Raw genomic sequence first — 17,164 nt, 5'->3', positions numbered from 1 at the left:
GTCTGCTCAGCGTGTGTGGTCAAGTCCGTTCATTCAAATTTTGAACGGACTGTCTGTCGGATTGTCTGACGAACTTAGTTGGGCAGACAATCCGCCCGTGTGTACGCGGCCTAAGAAATACAGCAAGGGCTAAGGTAAGGCATTGTTCTCAAAATCAAGAAAGGCTTTTATTTTTCTGAAACTGAGGTACATTTATTGTATGTTGGTACATAGGGGAGGTGGATTTTAGAGAGGGGGAAAAAAAAGGAACTTAGCCTTTAATGTGCTGTAAAATTTTACCAGAGGATACTGCTGTACTCTGTTTTAGGATATTGTGGATAATTATTGTTGCATACTAGAGAGCCTTTTTTAGCAGTAACTTGTATACAATATATTGTCAAAAGTATTGGGACACCTGTCTTTACACGCACGAACTTTAAAGGTAATCCAGCCTTGGTCCGTAGGGTTCAATATTGAGTTGGCCCACCCTTTTGCAGCTATAACAGCTTCAACTCTTCTGGGAAGGCTGTCCACAAGGTTTAGGAGTGTATATGGGAATATTTGACCATTCTTCCTGAAGAGCATTTGTGAGGTAAGGCACTGATGTTGGATGAGAAACTCTGGCCTCTGCTCTAATTTATCCCAAAGATGTTCAGGTTGAGGTCAGGACTCTAAAGGCCAGTAAAGTTTCTCCACCCCAAACTCACTCGTCCATGCCTTTTATGGACCTTGCTTTGTGCACTGGTTTGCAGTCACGTTCAAACAGGAAGGAGCCATCCCCAAACTGTTCCAATAAAGTTGGGAGCATGAAATTGTCCAAAATGTCTAGGTATGCTGACGCCTTAAGAGTTCCCTTCACTGGAACTAAGGGGCCAAGCCGAACCCCTGAAAAACACCCCAACGCCATAATCCCCCCTCCACCAAATGATTTGGACCAGTACACAAAGCAAGGTCCATAAAGACATGGCTGAGTGAGTTTGGGGTCGAGGAACTTGACTGGCCTGCAGAGAGTCCTGACTTCAACCTGGGCCGCACAGTGGTGTAGTGGATATCACTTTTGCCTAGCAGTAAGCAGGGTTGCTGGTTTGAATTCTGATCTCGACACCATCTACCTGGAGATGTTTTTCCTTGTGCCTGCGTGTGTTTCGTCCGGGTTACTCCGGTTTCCTCCCACACTCTAAAGACATGCTGGTAGGTTACTCTGATCTTGTCTAAAATTGTCCCTAGTATAGGTATAAATGTGTGTTAGGGACCTTAGGTTGTAAGCTCCTTGAGGTAGGGACTAATGTACAATGTATATGTAAATTGACAGCGCTATAGAAGTACCTGAAATAAGTAAAATTAACTTTTAAATAAAACTGCTAGAACACCTTTGGGATTAATTTTAGTGGAGACTGTGAGCCAGGCCTTCTCGTCCAATGTCGGTACCTGAACTCACCAATGCGCTTCTAGAAGAATGGTCCAACATTCCCATAGACACACTCCTAAACCTTGTGGACAGCCTTCCCAGAAGAGTTGAAGCTGTTATAGCTGCAAAGGGTGGGCCAACTCAATATTGAACCCTACGGACCAAGACTGGGATGGCATGTGTAGGGATGAGCTTCGTGTTCGAGTCGAACGTACGTTCGACTCGAACATTGGCTGTTCGTCCGTTCGGCAAAATCCGAACTCTTGGTCCGTTCGCGTCAAAATTCGTGTGGCGCGCACGGCCCACAATGCACTGCGATGGCGCAGTGCATTGCTGGCTCATGATTGGCCAAGCATGCACTGTGACCCCGCATGCTTGGCCAATCGCAGCGCCAGCAGCGAGGAGAGCCATGATTGGCCACAGGCAGGATGCCTGTGGCCAATCATAGCTCAGGCTGTGTAGTGCACGCCCCACACTATATAAGGCCGCCTTTGAGGCGGCCTCATGTAGTGTGTTGGCATCTGAAGCAGTGGGTGTTCTGTGTACCTTCAACACAGTTACACACCGATCGTTTTTGGCTGATTTCCTATCTTGCTCTTGTGTAGTGGTTATTGTCTGTGCCCTGACCGCAGTATACACCACTATATTCACCTCACCTATATTGCTAGTGATCTAGCTTTAATAATAGAGCTTGCAGTCATCAGTGTTAGGAGTGCGTGCTGTCTGCGTGCTCTGTACCCAGTACATACCGCTATAATCCACCTACATAGCTGTTCTCTATTTGAGCCCAATTGCCATCTGCAGGAGTTATTGGAAGTTGTGTGTGCCTCCAGCACAGCACAGTATACATCTGTATATACCCCTTTATCTCTGCTGTTCTATAAAAAAGGCATCTGCAGGAGTTAGTGGGTGTTGTGTGCCTGCAGCACAATATAAACTACCCAACTACTGTTTTACCCAACTCCCTTCAGGCCATTACCATGTCTGGAAGGCCAGCAAGGAGAGGCAGACAGGCGCGAGCCGATAAAAGAGGGCAAGCAGGCTCTGTGTCTAGAGACAACAGTGCTGGTCGTGGACGCGGTGCATTGTCATCAGCACGTGGCCATGGGACATGCTTGTCCTTCTTTTCTGCAGCTGGACATGTTGAACCGCAACATGCCAACGACTTGGTAGAGTGGATGACCAAGCCCTCTTCATCCTCCTCATCCTCTCTCACCCAGTCTCAGGGTAGTAGCAAAGCAGCTGCCAACGCATCGTCTTCCCTCCTCTCAATGTCATCATCAGTGACTCCTTCCCTAGACCCACCACGTCCTCCTGAGGAGTCTCCTGAACTCTTTGAGCACAGTGTTGGGTACATGCTCCAGGAGGATGCCCAGTGTTTGGTGGGCTCTGATGATGACACTCAGCTAGAGGAAGGCAGTAGCGTGAGCGCAGACAGAGGGGATGCTCAAGAAGGACAGCAATCTGGCAGTCATGTTCCACAAGCTGCAGCATACTGCCAGGTTTGCTACAGCGATGAAGAGGGAGGGGATGATGAGGGCACTGACTCCACGTGGGTGCCTGGAAGGAGGGAGGAGGAGGAGGAGGCACATGTCCAATGAGGCAGGATGCCCTCCGGGGGCCAGCTTAGGGGCAGCACACCGACTGAATCACACCGCAGAGCTCCGCCTGCGCAGAGCGCTTCCTCTGCGCGTTATTCTAAAAGTTCTTTGGTGTGGGCCTTTTTTGAGACGAGTGCATCAGATCGTACCGCTGCTATTTGCAACATATGTCTCAAGCGTATCTCACGTGGCCAAAACATCAGCCGCTTGGGCACCACATGCTTGACCAGACATATGTTGACCTGCCATGCAGCTCGTTGGCAAGCGTACCTCAAAGACCCACACTAAAGAACAAAGCGGACCTCTCCTTGCTCCTCATCAGCTGGCATCTCCAACCCCACTAGACCTTCAGTCCTCTCTGAAACCTGCTCTGAGAGGAATGAAGGTGTAGAATTAGGTGTGTCACAGCCAAGTGCTTCCGGGAACTCTGCTAGTGGTACACCCACGTCCGATTATAGCAGGCAAATGTCCCTGCCCCAGCTGCTGGACCGGCGGAAGAAGTTTACTCCCAGCCATCCACATGCCCAGCGGTTGAATGCTAGCTTGGCTAAATTGCTAGCACTTCAACTGCTGCCTTTTCAGTTGGTAGACTCGGCCCCCTTCCGTGAGTTTGTACAATGTGCGGTTCCTCAGTGGCAGGTCCCCAAACGCCACTTTTTCTCACGGAAGGCGATTCCGGCTCTCTACCGGCATGTGGAAGGCAATGTCCTTGCCTCGCTGGACAGGGCGGTCAGCGGTAAGGTGCATATTACCGCTGACTCATGGTCCAGCAGGCATGGACAGGGACGTTACCTGTCTTTCACGGCCCATTGGGTTACTCTTCTGGCTGCTGGGAAGGATGCAGGACAAGGTGCAGTAGTGTTGAAGGTTGTTCCGCCACCACGCCTCCAAAATGCTACTATTGGTTGTGACACACCTCTCTCCTCCACCCCCTCCTCTTCTTCTTCCTCCATGGCCTCTTCCAGTGCTCTGTCCTCAGAACCAGCGGTGCTCCTTAGGCGTTCCAGGGGCTACGCAAGTACGCAGGCAAAACTATGCCATGCCGTGCTTGCGCTGGTTTGTTTGGGGGACAGGAGCCACACTGGGGCGGATGTTTTGTCAGCTCTGCAGGGGCAGGCCGAGAGGGGGTTGACGCCACGCCAGCTTAAGCCAGGAATGGTGGTTTGCGACAATGGCACCAACCTCCTCTCCGCCCTCCGACAGGGACAACTGACCCATGTGCCCTGTGTAGCTCACGTCCTTAACCTGGTGGTGCAGCGGTTCTTGGGCAGGTACCCCGGCTTACATGATGTCCTGAAGCAGGCCAGGAAAGTCTGTGTGCATTTCCGCCGATCATTTAATGCCTGTGCTCGTCTGGCTGAGCTCCAAAAGGAGTTGAACCTGCCCAAGAACCGCCTTATATGTGACATGCCCACCAGATGGAACTCAACATTGGCCATGCTGCAGCGGCTGCACACGCAGCAGAGGGCCATCAATGAGTACCTGTGCGACTACGGCACCAGGACAGGGTCAGGGGAGCTTGGTTTTTTCTCACCACGCCAGTGGGGCATGATCAGGGATGCATGCACTGTCCTGTCACCGTTTGAGGAGGCCACAAGGATGGTGAGCAGTGACAGTGCATGCATCAGTGACACTACCTCTTGTCCACCTCTTGGAGCATACGCTGCGTGGAATAATGGACAGGGCACTTGAGGCAGAACAGAGGCAGGAAGAGGAGGACTTCCTTGCCTCTCAAGGCCCCCTTTATCCAGACAGTGTTCCTGCTGTGCCACCCATCACACAGGAAGAGGAGGAGGAGGATGATTGTGTCAGCATGGAGGTGGAGGCTGGCACTCAGCATCAGCAGCAGCAGTCTTATAGGGATGATTTACAGTCCCAAGAAACACGTGGACTTGTACGTGGCTGGGAGGAGGTAGCTGCGGATCATGTTGTCCTTAGTGACCCAGAGGACTCTGGACCGAATGCCTCAGCTAACCTACGCTGCATGGCCTCCCTGATCCTGCAAAGCCTGCGGAAGGATCCTCGTATTCTTCGGATCAAGGAGAGGGACCATTACTGGCTGGCCACTCTCCTTGATCCACGGTACAAGGGTAAGGTTGCCGACCTTATCTTGCCATCGCAGAGGGAGCAGAGGATGAGACATCTCCGGGAGGCCTTGCAGAAAGCTCTGTGCAACGCGTTCCCAGAGACTGGGAGGTTACAAACTCCTGGTCCTGGACAACGTGTTGCTGAGGCATCGGTCAGAAGGAGCGGTGGAGAAGGTGGCCGTCTGACTGATGCTTTCAGACAATTTTTTAGTCCGCAGCCCCAAGGTATGATTGGTTCCAGCACCCATCGCCAGCGTCTAATTTACATGGTGCAGGAATACCTAGGGGCAAGGTCAGACTTGGACACCTTTCCCACCGAAAATCCTCTGGCTTACTGGGTCTTGAGGATGGATCACTGGCCAGAGCTTGCACAGTATGCAATTGAGCTACTGGCCTGTCCTGCATCCAGCGTTCTTTCGGAACGCACCTTCAGTGCTGCTGGTGGCTTTGTTACCGATCACAGGGTGCGCCTGTCCACCGAATCAGTTGATCGACTGACCTTCATCAAGATGAATCAGTCTTGGATCACCCACAGCTACCAAGCACCTGAAGCTGATGTAACCGAATAATTTTTTTTGAAATACCACATCCCTTCAAGACTGCCTATGCTTATGCTGAGTGACTGTCCTGTTATGTTGATTGTCTATCCTCTTCCTCCTCCGCTGATATGTTGGAAGAACATTTTTGGTTCTGGGTGATGCCAGCAGCCCAATTTTTCTGCCCCTATTTAACAGGGGCGTTTAATTACAATTTTTGATGCAATGCTTTGCAGCAGGGCTAATTCCTGCATTAAAACTAGAGTATATGGCAGAGGTTGCAGTGTGGTGGCACCAGTGCCTAAGGCCCAATTTTTCTGCCCCTGTTTAACAGGGGCGTTTAAGTACAATTTTTGATGCAATGCTTTGCAGCAGGGCTAATTCCTGCATTAAAACTAGAGTATATGGGAGAGATTGCAGTGTGGTGGCACCAGCACCAGTGCCTAAGGCCCAATTTTTCTGCCCCTGTTTAACAGGGGCGTTTAAGTACAATTTTTGATGCAATGCTTTGCAGCAGGGCTAATTCCTGCATTAAAACTAGAGTATATGGCAGAGGTTGCAGTGTGGTGACACCAGTGCCTAAGGCCCAATTTTTCTGCCCCTGTTTAACAGGGACATGTAATTACAATTCTTGATATAATATTTCACAGGAGGGCCCCTTCCTGTGCCCACCCAGAGTAACGGTGAGGACTTATAGTGTTGTGGCACCAGCACCACAACCACCAAAGGTCAATTTTTCTACCACTGTTCAACAATGGCATGTAATTACAATTCTTGATATAATCGTTCACAGCAGGGCGCTCCAGCGCCCACCAAGAGTCACTTTGAGGGCTTACAATGTTGTGGCAAAACCAACACCTTATTCCGCCATTTCTGCAGAGCATATAGGGCAGGCCCCTACTTTCAAACATCCAACTTACAAACATCTCCTACTTGCAAACGCAAGGAGACAACAGCAAGTGAGATGAAAAAAGATGGACGACAAAACAAATTATACAGGGGTGATAACCCTTCCCTATGTTTTCCAAAAAGCTTAAAAATAGTTTTTTTGACTGGAGCTACACTTTAAAAATGTACCAGTTGAAAATTACAAACAAATTCAACTTAACACAACAAACCTACACAGTCCCTGTCTTGTTCGCACCGCCTGTATACTGCTGTTCTGAGTATATAGGGCCTGGGGGCCACACGCATTTCCTTTTTTTAATATGGGTACAGGATTCCCCTTAATATGCGTAAAAGACCCAAATAGGCTGGTAATGGGCAGGGAGGGCTACCCATGCCATTTTTCTCAATGATTTTCAACCATATTGCAGGAACCAGATATAACATTAAAACCGCAAGCAGTTTTAAATGGTGTTATTTCCGTTTAATGTCATTTTGTGCAGGGACTGTTCTAAACACGGGAAACACGTGGCACTTCACAGGCATACTACAGACACCCCCCAGGCACCATATTTAAAGGAATATTTCACTTTTTTTTTCACTTTAATCGTCATTAAAATCAGTGCTCCCGCCAAAACGGCCGTTTTTAAAACTTTTTTTTGCATTGACCCATGTCCCCTGAGGCAGGAGTCAGGTCCCCAAACCCTTTTTAGGACAGTATCTTGCATATTAGCCGTTAAAATTAGCACTTTCCATTTCGAACGTTCGAGTCCCATAGACTTCAATGGGGTTCTAACGTTCGTAACGAACGTGGGGTCCGTTCGAAAGTTCTGGTGCGAACCGAACCGGGGGGTGTTCGGCTCATCCCTACTCATGTGCGTGTAAAGGCAGGTGTCCCAATACTTTTGGTAATATAGTGTGTATGTTACAGACAGTGGTGGTGAGCATTGTAGAATCCTTATAACCATTATAGTAGTTTATACGCTGCTAGAAAGCATTACTAATCTAGTTGTTGTTTTTCCTGGGAATAGTCTGGGTGGGAGACACGGGCTCAGTTATTTATACTGTACCTGTTTTTTGTTTTGTTTTTCAGATGGAGTCTCACAGCAAAAAAGTAGAACCTTAGAGCTTTGTTGAGCCAGATCCCGATGACTTGAAGACATTCAGAAGCCTGTGATGTGTTTCAGCCCCTCTCTAACATTTATCTCTGCGATGTGCCTATTGGACAGAATGGCCCTATTATGACACAGTTGTGCTTCTTGTCCATCATTGCAGGCTGCAAATAAGCAACGGTAACATGCACTTTGATCAGTTCATTCTGGGATAGCTCCACTTCCAGGAGGTCTTTTAGTAGCTTGTTTGTATTTATTTTTTATTGCAAAGACCGTTTCCGCGGTATAAAAATGTTACACCTTCAGGGATTAGGCTTCAGACCCCATTCACACCTCCATTACAAGTCGCCCGAAGCTAAAAAAACTTCTGGAACTTTTTTTTGTAGCTTGAATCGAGCAGTTTGGTGTGTTTTGTAGCTATTTTTTTGCCTGGAAATGCTTGATTTGCATGTTTTTTGAGAATTTTGGCGCATTTTGTCATGCATTTCTGGTCGGTTTTCTGCTCAAATGCAATAATTAAATAATAATAATACTAATGAATGACAAATAAATGAAATACATCAACTAATAACAATAAAAATCATAAATAATTTAAAAATAAATAAAAAAATCAAATAACCCCATCCCCTAATAAGTCCTAACCTTAATCCTAACCCCTAACCCTAATGTTAAAGTAGTAGTAAACCACAGTTAACCACTTCAATACAGGGTATTTTCACCCCCCCCCCCTTCCTGCCCAGGCCAATTTTCAGTTTACAGCGTTGTCACACTTTGAATGACAATTGCACGGTCGTGCAACACTGTACCCAAATTTTTATCTTTTTTTCCCCCACAAATAAAGCTTTCTTTTGGTGGTATTTGATCACTTCTGCTGTTTTTATTTTTCACGCTATATACAAAAAAAAGTGAAAAAAACAATATTTTTTACCTTTTGCTATAATAAATATCCCATTTAAAAAAAAAAAGTTTAGTTATTTTAGTTTAGAACAATATGTATTCTTCTACATATTTTTGGTAAAAAAAAATCGCAACAAGCGTATATTGATTTTTTTGTGTAAAAGTTATAGCGTCTACAAAATAGGGAATGGTTTTATGGCATCTTTTTTTTTTTACTAGTAATGGCAGCGACCTGCGATTTTTATCATGACCGTTACATTGCGGCGCACACATCGGACACTTTTGACACATTTTTGGGACCATTGTCATTTATACAGCGATCAGTGCTATAAAAAAGCTTTGCTTACTGTATAAATGTCACTGTCAGTGAATGGGTTAACACTAGGGGGGAGATCAAGGGGTTAAATGTGTTACCTAGGGAGGGATTCTAACTGTGGAGGGGAGGGGACTCACAAGGGGAGGAGACCGATCTGTGTTCCTCTGTACTGGGAACACACGATCGGTCTCCTCTCCCCTGACAGGATGGGGATCTGTGTGTTTACGCACACAGAGCCACGGTCCTGCTCTGTTACCGGCAATTACAGGTGCCCAGCAGACATCGCAGCCGCCGGGCACGCACACCAGCTCCCGAGAGACGCGGCGGGGGTGCGCGCCCCTTAGACGGTAACAGCCCCTTACCATGTGATCAGCTGTCAGCCAATGACAGCTGATCACATGATCAATACAAAAGCTCGGTGAGCGCTTTTTTTTTTCTCCTCACGCTGACAGTGGAGAAGAAAAAAAGCCGATCACTGGCTCACCTAAAAGGGACATCGGTCCCGAAACTGAAGAGGCAATTATGCCACCTGTCAATGCCCACAAGTGCCACCTGTCGATGCCCACCAGTGGTGCCAATCAGTGCCACCTAGAAGTGCTGCCTATCAGTGTAACTGATCAGTGCCCATCACTGCCACCTATCGGTGCCCATCACTGCCACTCATCAGTGCCCATCACTGCCACCTATCGGTGCCCATCACTGCCACTCATCAGTGCCCATCACTGCCACCTATCGGTGCCCATCACTGCTGCCTCATCAGCGTGCATCAATGATGGACAAAAATTACCCGTTTTAAAATTATATGACAGAATAAAAAAATATATATTTTTTTAAATTCAGTCTTTTTACATTTTTTTAACAAACAAAAAAAAACGCAGAGGTGATCAAATGCCACCAAAAGAAAGCTCTATTTTGGGGAAAAAAATTATAAAAATTTAGTTTGGGTACAGTGTTACGGGGCAGCGATGACGTCACGGGGCATGCGTGCGGGAGCCACCATTTACCGCATGAGCTCTGAAGGTCTAACATGGTATACCGGACCTTCACCTGGTGACATCACCGGCTGCACACACTCTGAATATCTCCTACACTGCCAAACAAACCTGTGTTTGATAAACAAATGAATCCAACTACTAGACATGTGCATTTGTTTTTGTCAGAATGCATTTTCGTCCAAATTTTGGGTATTTTTGTTATCGTTTTAACAAACGATAACGAAAGTGCAGAATCCAAAAACCGAAAGATCCGACATAAGCAAATGCTTTATTTTCGTTTTCAACAACAGTTGGATATAGATAGGAGATTCGACATGACGCTGACAATAGCGACCTGTGTCCATCGAATCTGTGGTCGAATGTGCCTATCCTTAGCTCTATTGGTTCAAGATTATTCTACATAGAGAGAAAAGATTCGACATTATAGAGACAATAGAGAAAAGATTCGACATGAAGATTCGACGCAGCAGTCGCCGCGAGTGGACATTTATGGTCAAATGCTCCGCCCATAGGCTATAGAAGAATTCTAATGTTGGTTGACTAGTAATAATAATTAATAAATATAATTATTACTAGTGTCATATATATATAGTGTCATAGCGGATGACGTTTGGGATGAAATGTCACACGCATTGTAAATTCAGTTTTTGACCTCAGGACAATAAAGGTTCTGAGGGTTAATTATTGTAGGTAGGCCTAACACCAATCTGGCCAGGCTGTGTTTAGAAGTTCTCCCTGGTCATGTGAACGGTGAGGTCCACGCGCCAGGCTAGAACCAAGTTTGGTTGGGTGTTTTGGTATCGGCCCTCTCGGAGCCAATCAGCGGGAGTTCCAGGGCCCGCTGAGGAGTCTGGGAAGGGGGTACTTAAACAGGTGTGGGTCACGTGTTCAGGGTTCCGGAGTTGTTCGTGAGACCCGTGTGGTCTGTTCTGGTTCCAGGACCGGGGTAGGCCTGTGAGGGGTCCCGGTCACGGGGTGTTCAACATCCCACAACATGTTCCTGTCAGTGACCTGTCTGGTCTGGGGTAGGGATCCGTCCGTTCCCGAGTCTCGGAGCTGGTCCGAGGCGCAGTAACTGAGGGAGGACTTAAAGTGTCCGGGTGTGCTCTTGGCTTGGAGGGACACCACAGCTCGTTGAAAGTGACCGGGGAAGGACTCTTCAGAGGAGGGCAGGCAAGTGGCATTCTGAGAAGTGACCGGTTACTGAGTTGGGAAGGACATTGATGAGTTCACACTTTTCCAGTACCACAAAGGAAGGGAGAAACATTCCAGGTACGGCTGGAAAAAGGTTCCAGTATACTCGCAGTTGATTGTTCAAGTTTTGAGTCAACGTGCTGACTGCCATGATCTCTGGCTAGAGATCTGTTCAGCCTTGAAGTACCCAGCTGCGAGTGGCTACTCTCTGGGTGGAAATAGAGACTGTGTTACACCTGCAGTTCAAGGTTCCTGAGTTCTTCACCCCATGCCCTCTGTTCCCTAAGGCCGCGTACACACGGGCGGACTGTCTGCCGAAACTAAGTTCGTCAAACAGTCCGCTCAAACTTTTGAATGAACGAACTTGCCCACACACGGCACTTTTTGAGCGGACTAAGTTCGTCGTACTAAGTCCGCGCAACTTTTGAAATGAAGGGACTCGCCCACACACGAGGACAGTCCGCTCATTTCGAGCGCGTGTCAAGGTAGGCAGGGCCCGCGACGGAGACGTCGCGGGCTCCGCCGCCTGGAATGGACTTAAAGGGGAACCCCAACGCCGAAAAAAATTGGCGTGGGGGTTCCCCCAAAGTCCACAACAGACCCTTGTCCGAGCACGCTACCCGGCCGGCCAGGAAAGGGGGGCGAACGAGCGCGACCCCCCTCCTGAGCCGTACCAGGCCGCGTGCCCTCAACATGGGGGGTGCCTTGGGGAAGGGGGGGCCGCGCGGCCCCCCCACCCCAAAGCACCTTGTCCCCATGTTGATGAGGACAAGGGCCTCTTCCCGACAACCCTGGCCGTTGGTTGTCGGGGTCTGCGGGCGGGGGGCTTATCGGAATCCGGGAGCCCCCTTTAATAAGGGGGCCCCCCCGGATACCGGCCCCCCACCCTATGTGAATGAGTATGGGGTACAATGTACCCCTACCCATTCACCTGTAAAATAAAAGTACCCAAAAAAAAACACAACACACGAGATAAAATATTTTATTGCACAGCTCCGGGGGTCTTCCGTCGTCTTCTCGCCGGACTCCTCCGCTATCTTCTTGTAGCTCTTTTGCTAGCGGAGGGGGTCTTGTCCCCCTCTTCGGTTCTTCTGCCGGGCCACCGCGCCTTCTTATAGCTCTTTTGCAGGCGGTGGCCCGGTCTTCTGTCGCCGTCGCCTTCCGTTCTTCTTCTTCTCCTTCTTCTCCAGGAGATGTTGACACGTCGCTCTCTCCGGCCGGAATGCCAGAGCCGCGCTGCGCGGCCACTTATATAGTGACAATGGGGCGGTGTCAAGTGGCCGCGCAGCGCGGCTCTGGCATTCCGGCCGGAGAGAGCGACGTGTCAACATCTCCTGGAGAAGAAGAAGAACGGAAGGCGACGGCGACAGAAGACCGGGCCACCGCCTGCAAAAGAGCTATAAGAAGGCGCGGTGGCCCGGCAGAAGAACCGAAGAGGGGGACAAGACCCCCGAAGTCGGGAGAAGAGGCCGGCGGCGGGGAGGAAGAAAGCCGGACTCCTCCGCTAGCAAAAGAGCTACAAGAAGATAGCGGAGGAGTCCGGCGAGAAGACCCCCGAAGACGGAAGACCCCCGGAGCTGTGCAATAAAATATTTTATCTCGTGTGTTGTGTTTTTTTTTGGGGTACTTTTATTTTACAGGTGAATGGGTAGGGGTACATTGTACCCCATACTCATTCACATAGGGTGGGGGGGCCGGTATCCGGGGGGCCCCCTTATTAAAGGGGGCTCCCGGATTCCGATAAGCCCCCCGCCCGCAGACCCCGACAACCAACGGCCAGGGTTGTCGGGAAGAGGCCCTTGTCCTCATCAACATGGGGACAAGGTGCTTTGGGGTGGGCCTGGTACGGCTCAGGAGGGGGGCGCGCTCGCTCGCCCCCCTTTCCTGGCCGGCCGGGTAGCGTGCTCGGACAAGGGTCTGTTGTGGACTTTGGGGGGACCCCCACGCCGATTTTTTTCGGCGTTGGAGTTCCCCTTAAAGTCCATACCAGGCGGCGCAGCCCGCGACGTCTCCGTCGCGGGCCCCGCCTACCTGGAGATGCGCTCGAAATGAGCAGACTTTTCTCCGGGCGGGAACAGTCCGCTCATTTCGAAAGTACAGCGGACTGGCCCACACACGGGCGGACTGTCCGCTGAAACCAAGTTTCAGCGAACAGTTTTACGGAAATTCCGTAAGGCCGCGTACACACGGGCGGACTGTTCGCCCAACTTTGTCCGCTGAACAGTGTTTGGGCGGACAGTCCGCTCGTGTGTGGGCTTTCAGCGGACAGTTTCAGCGGACAGTTGGACGGACAAGGTTTTTCGGAATTTCCGAAAAACTGTCCGCTGAAACCTTGTTTCAGCGAACAGCCCGCTCGTGTGTAGGCTTGTTCGTCAAACAAAGTTGCGCGCATGCTCAGAAAGGATTTTCACGCCGAAAGCTATAATGCAGTGTATAGGACGTCGTATTTTTCGTCCCGTCGTACGTGCCGTTCACGTCATCGCGCACGGTTTCAGCAAACTGTTCGTCCGTCGTGTGTGGCCATGTCCGTCCATGCTAAGTTTGAGCGGACTGTTTGCCGAAACTGTTGGACGGACAAAGTTGGGCGAACAGTCCGCGCGTGTGTACGCGGCCTCAGACTTTGTTCGTCAAACAGTCCGCTGAAACTGTCCGCTGAAGCCCACACACGAGCGGACTGTCCGCTGAAACACTGTTCAGCGGACAAAGTTGGGCGAACAGTCCGCCCGTGTGTACGCGGCCTAAGAGACTGTGTTTGTGGAAGTTCTACTGCAAAATAAAACCTTTTTGAAAGGACTTCATCTGTGTTACTGTACAAGTCGTTAGGTATCAACCCTGGGAACCCCTAGACGCGGAGGAGCAGGACAGGAGAAGGTAATCGGTAAGCCCATTCAGTCAAGGCCGCCCTGCAATGGGTTATGGCCGGTACACATGTTAGAATTCTACTATAGCTTGTAGGCGGAACATTGGACCGGAAATGTACGATTGCGGCGTCATACAGTTTAGCTGCTCCGTCTAATCTTCTTAGAACCTTCGACAGACACCATAAGCCTTCAATGACAGATTCCACCTTAATTATTTTGGATTTTCGGACTAATGCATTTTTTTGAACGAAACAAAATAAATAAAAACAAATTTCGGGAGTAACTAAATAAATGTATTTTTCAGACGAAAATGAAATTCCGAAGCAAAATATTTCAGTGTGCACATGTCTACCAACTACTGCTGCAATCACAGAAAATGAGTGTTTCTCACAACAGATAATAATTAATATAAAACGTGATCCGCTGCTGTGTAAATAAACCTCTATGTGCAATAAAGAAATATGAACTGTGCATCAATAAAAAAAAATATAACAAACTTACAAGTGATCAATATTGTCTGAAATAAACAAATGTAAATAAAGATCCAGTGATGAAAGTCCACACAAACATACAGTGCCTTGAAAAAGTATTCATACCCCTTGACATTTTCCTCATTTTGTCATGTTACAACCAAAAAACATAAATGTATTTTATTGGGATTTTATGTGATGGACCAACACAAAGTGGGGCATACCGGTAATTGTGAAGTAAAAGGAATATGATTTTCAACATTTTTTTTTTTTTTTTACAAATAAATATGTGAAAAGTATGGGGTATATTTGTATAGCACCCCCCTGAGTCAATACTTTGTAGAACCTCCTTTAGCTGCAATTAAAGCTGCAAGTCTTTTTGGGGATGTCTCTACCAGCTTTGCACATCTAGAGAGGGACATTTTTTCCCCATTCTTCATTGCGTCTGTGAACAGCAATTTTCAGGTCTTGCCACAGATTCTCAATTGGATTTAGGTCTGGACTTTGACTGGGTCATTCTAACACATTAATATGCTTTGACCTAAACAATTCCATTGTAGCTCTGGCTGTATGTTTAGGGTCATTGTCCTGCTGGAAGGTGAACCTCCTCCCCAGTCTCAAGTCTTTTGCAGACTCTAACAGGGTTTCTTCTAAGATTGCCCTGTATTTGGCTTCATCCGTCTTCCCATCAAGGAGGGCAGTATGATTGGAGGGGGGTAGTGGAGGGCAGTATGATGGGAGGGGGGGAGTGGATGGCAGTATGATAGGAGGGGGTGGTAGTGGAGGGCAGTATGATGGGGGTAGTGGAGGGCAGTATGATGGGGGTAGTGGAGGGCAGTATGATGGGAGGAGGGTAGTGGAGGGCAGTATGAGAGGAGCAAGTGGTAGTGGAGGGCAGTATGATGGGGGGGTATTGGAGGGTGGTTTGATGGGGGGTAGTGGTGGGCGATATGATGGGAGGGGGATAGTGGAGGGCAGTATGGGGTGACTTTACAGCAGCATGACTGGAGGGGTCAGTGTATGGGAGGGAGCAGAGTGACCACGAGCATCCTCGGGGCAGGGAGCATTTCTCTTACCATTCTTCCAGAGCAGGAACAGACATCAGGCAAGAGCCGGGGGCGGAGCTTAGGTGCAAAGAGGAGATTCTCCTCCAGCTTGCTCTGAATGCTGGGGCCCCGCTCTCCTCCTTGTCATGATGTCACTGGTTGCTAGACGCCAGGCATGACGTGTCTACCAACCAGTTGTTTAGGCAGTGAGCCAGGCAGCGCCTGGGGGTTAATAATAAAGTGCAGCGGGTCTTGGCCAGCAGTACAACGGGCAGTGAGGGACAGCAGTTGCATTTTTAGAGGGCATCAAATCGGCCCAGGGCGCAATTCCGGGACATTGTATTGTAAGGTTCCCGTGACGTGGGACAGACCTCCCAAGGCTGGACTTTCATGGGCAATCCGGGACAGTTGGGAGGTATGTTAGATTATAAGCTCCTCAAGGGCTGAGATTTATGGGAATGTACAATATGTAAAGGGCTGTGTACATGTCTGTAATAAATAAATATGTACAGGTGTCTGTTGGTGTTATATGTAAGTTAATACAAGAAAATGTACTCCCTGGCCACTTTATTAGGTACAACTTGCTAGTACCGAGTTGGATCTCCTTTTGCCTTCATTCTTCATGGAATAGATTCAACAAGGTGTTGAAAACATTCTTCAGAGATTTTGGTCCATAGTGACATCACGCAGTTGCTGCATATTTGTCGGCTGCACATCCATGATGCCAATCTCCCGTTCCACCACATCCCAAATGTGCTCTATTGGTTTGAGATCTGGTGAGTGTGAAGGCCAATGGATTACAGGGACCTCATTGTCCAGTGGTGAGATGATTGGAGCTTTGTGACATGGTGCATTATCCTGCTGGAAGGAGCCATCAGAAGATGGGTACACTGTAGTCACAAAGGGATGGACATGGTCAGCAACAATACTCAGGTAGGCCGTGGTGTTTAAACGATGCTCACTTGGTACTAAGGGGCCCAAAGTGTGCCAAGAAAATATCCCCCACACAATTACACTACCACCACCAGCCTGAACTTGTGATACAAGGCAGGATGGATCCATGCTTTCATGTTTATTCCAAATACTGACCCGACCATCTGAATGTTGCAGCTGAAATCGAGACTCATCAGACCAGGCAAAGCTTTTCCAATCATCTATTGTCCAATTTTGGTGAGCCTGTGAGAATTGTAGCCTCAGTTTCCTGTTCCTAGCAGAGAGGAGTGGCTCCCGGTGTGGTCTTCTGCTGCTGTAGCTCATTTGCTTCAAGGTTGGATGTGTTGTGCATTCAGAGATGGTATTGTACATACCTTGGGTGTAACGAGTGGTTATTTGAGTTACTGTCTGCAAGTCTGCGCATTCTCATGTGACCTCAACAAGGAATTCTCCTCCACACAACTGCCACTCACTGGATATTTTCTCTTTTTTAGACCATTCTCTGTAAACCTGAGAGATGGTTGTGTGTGAAAATCCCAGTAGATCAGCAGTTTTTGAAATACTCAGACCACCCCGTCTGGCGCCAACAACCAAGGCACGTTCAAAGTCACTTAAATCTCCTTTCTTCCCCTTTCTGATGCTCGGTTTGAACTTCAGCAAGTCGTCTTCACCATGCCTAGATGCCTAAACGCATTGACTTGCTGCCATGTGATTGGCTGATTAGCAGTTTGTGTTACCAAGCAAATGAAGAGGTGTACCTAATAAAGTGACCTGTGAGTGTATATTTTATTACCTACAGTATATGACCACATAGCTTCCTTTGTTGTTTTCTCCTGATTTTGTG

At 48.5% G+C, this 17,164-nt stretch overlaps 1 protein-coding gene across 1 annotated transcript in view; it reads left to right on the top strand.

Moving 5' to 3' along the window:
• LOC143981716 (uncharacterized) overlaps positions 1–11,519 on the top strand; it is a 154,490-nt gene extending 142,971 nt beyond the window's left edge. Inside the window, exon 5 of the mRNA XM_077479757.1 lies at positions 7,590–11,519. The gene's annotated coding sequence lies outside the window, so the exon portion shown is untranslated. The remainder of the gene's footprint in view (positions 1–7,589) is intronic.
• Positions 11,520–17,164: the final 5,645 nt, after the last annotated feature.

Source organism: Lithobates pipiens, unplaced genomic scaffold (assembly GCF_037356315.1).
Source record: "Lithobates pipiens isolate NorthernLeopardFrog02 unplaced genomic scaffold, aLitPip1_a1.2 Scaffold_16, whole genome shotgun sequence".
Taxonomy (NCBI): Eukaryota; Metazoa; Chordata; class Amphibia; order Anura; family Ranidae; genus Lithobates; species Lithobates pipiens.
Note: the sequence above shows the minus strand (reverse complement) of the source record. Positions and strands in the feature narration are given on the sequence as shown.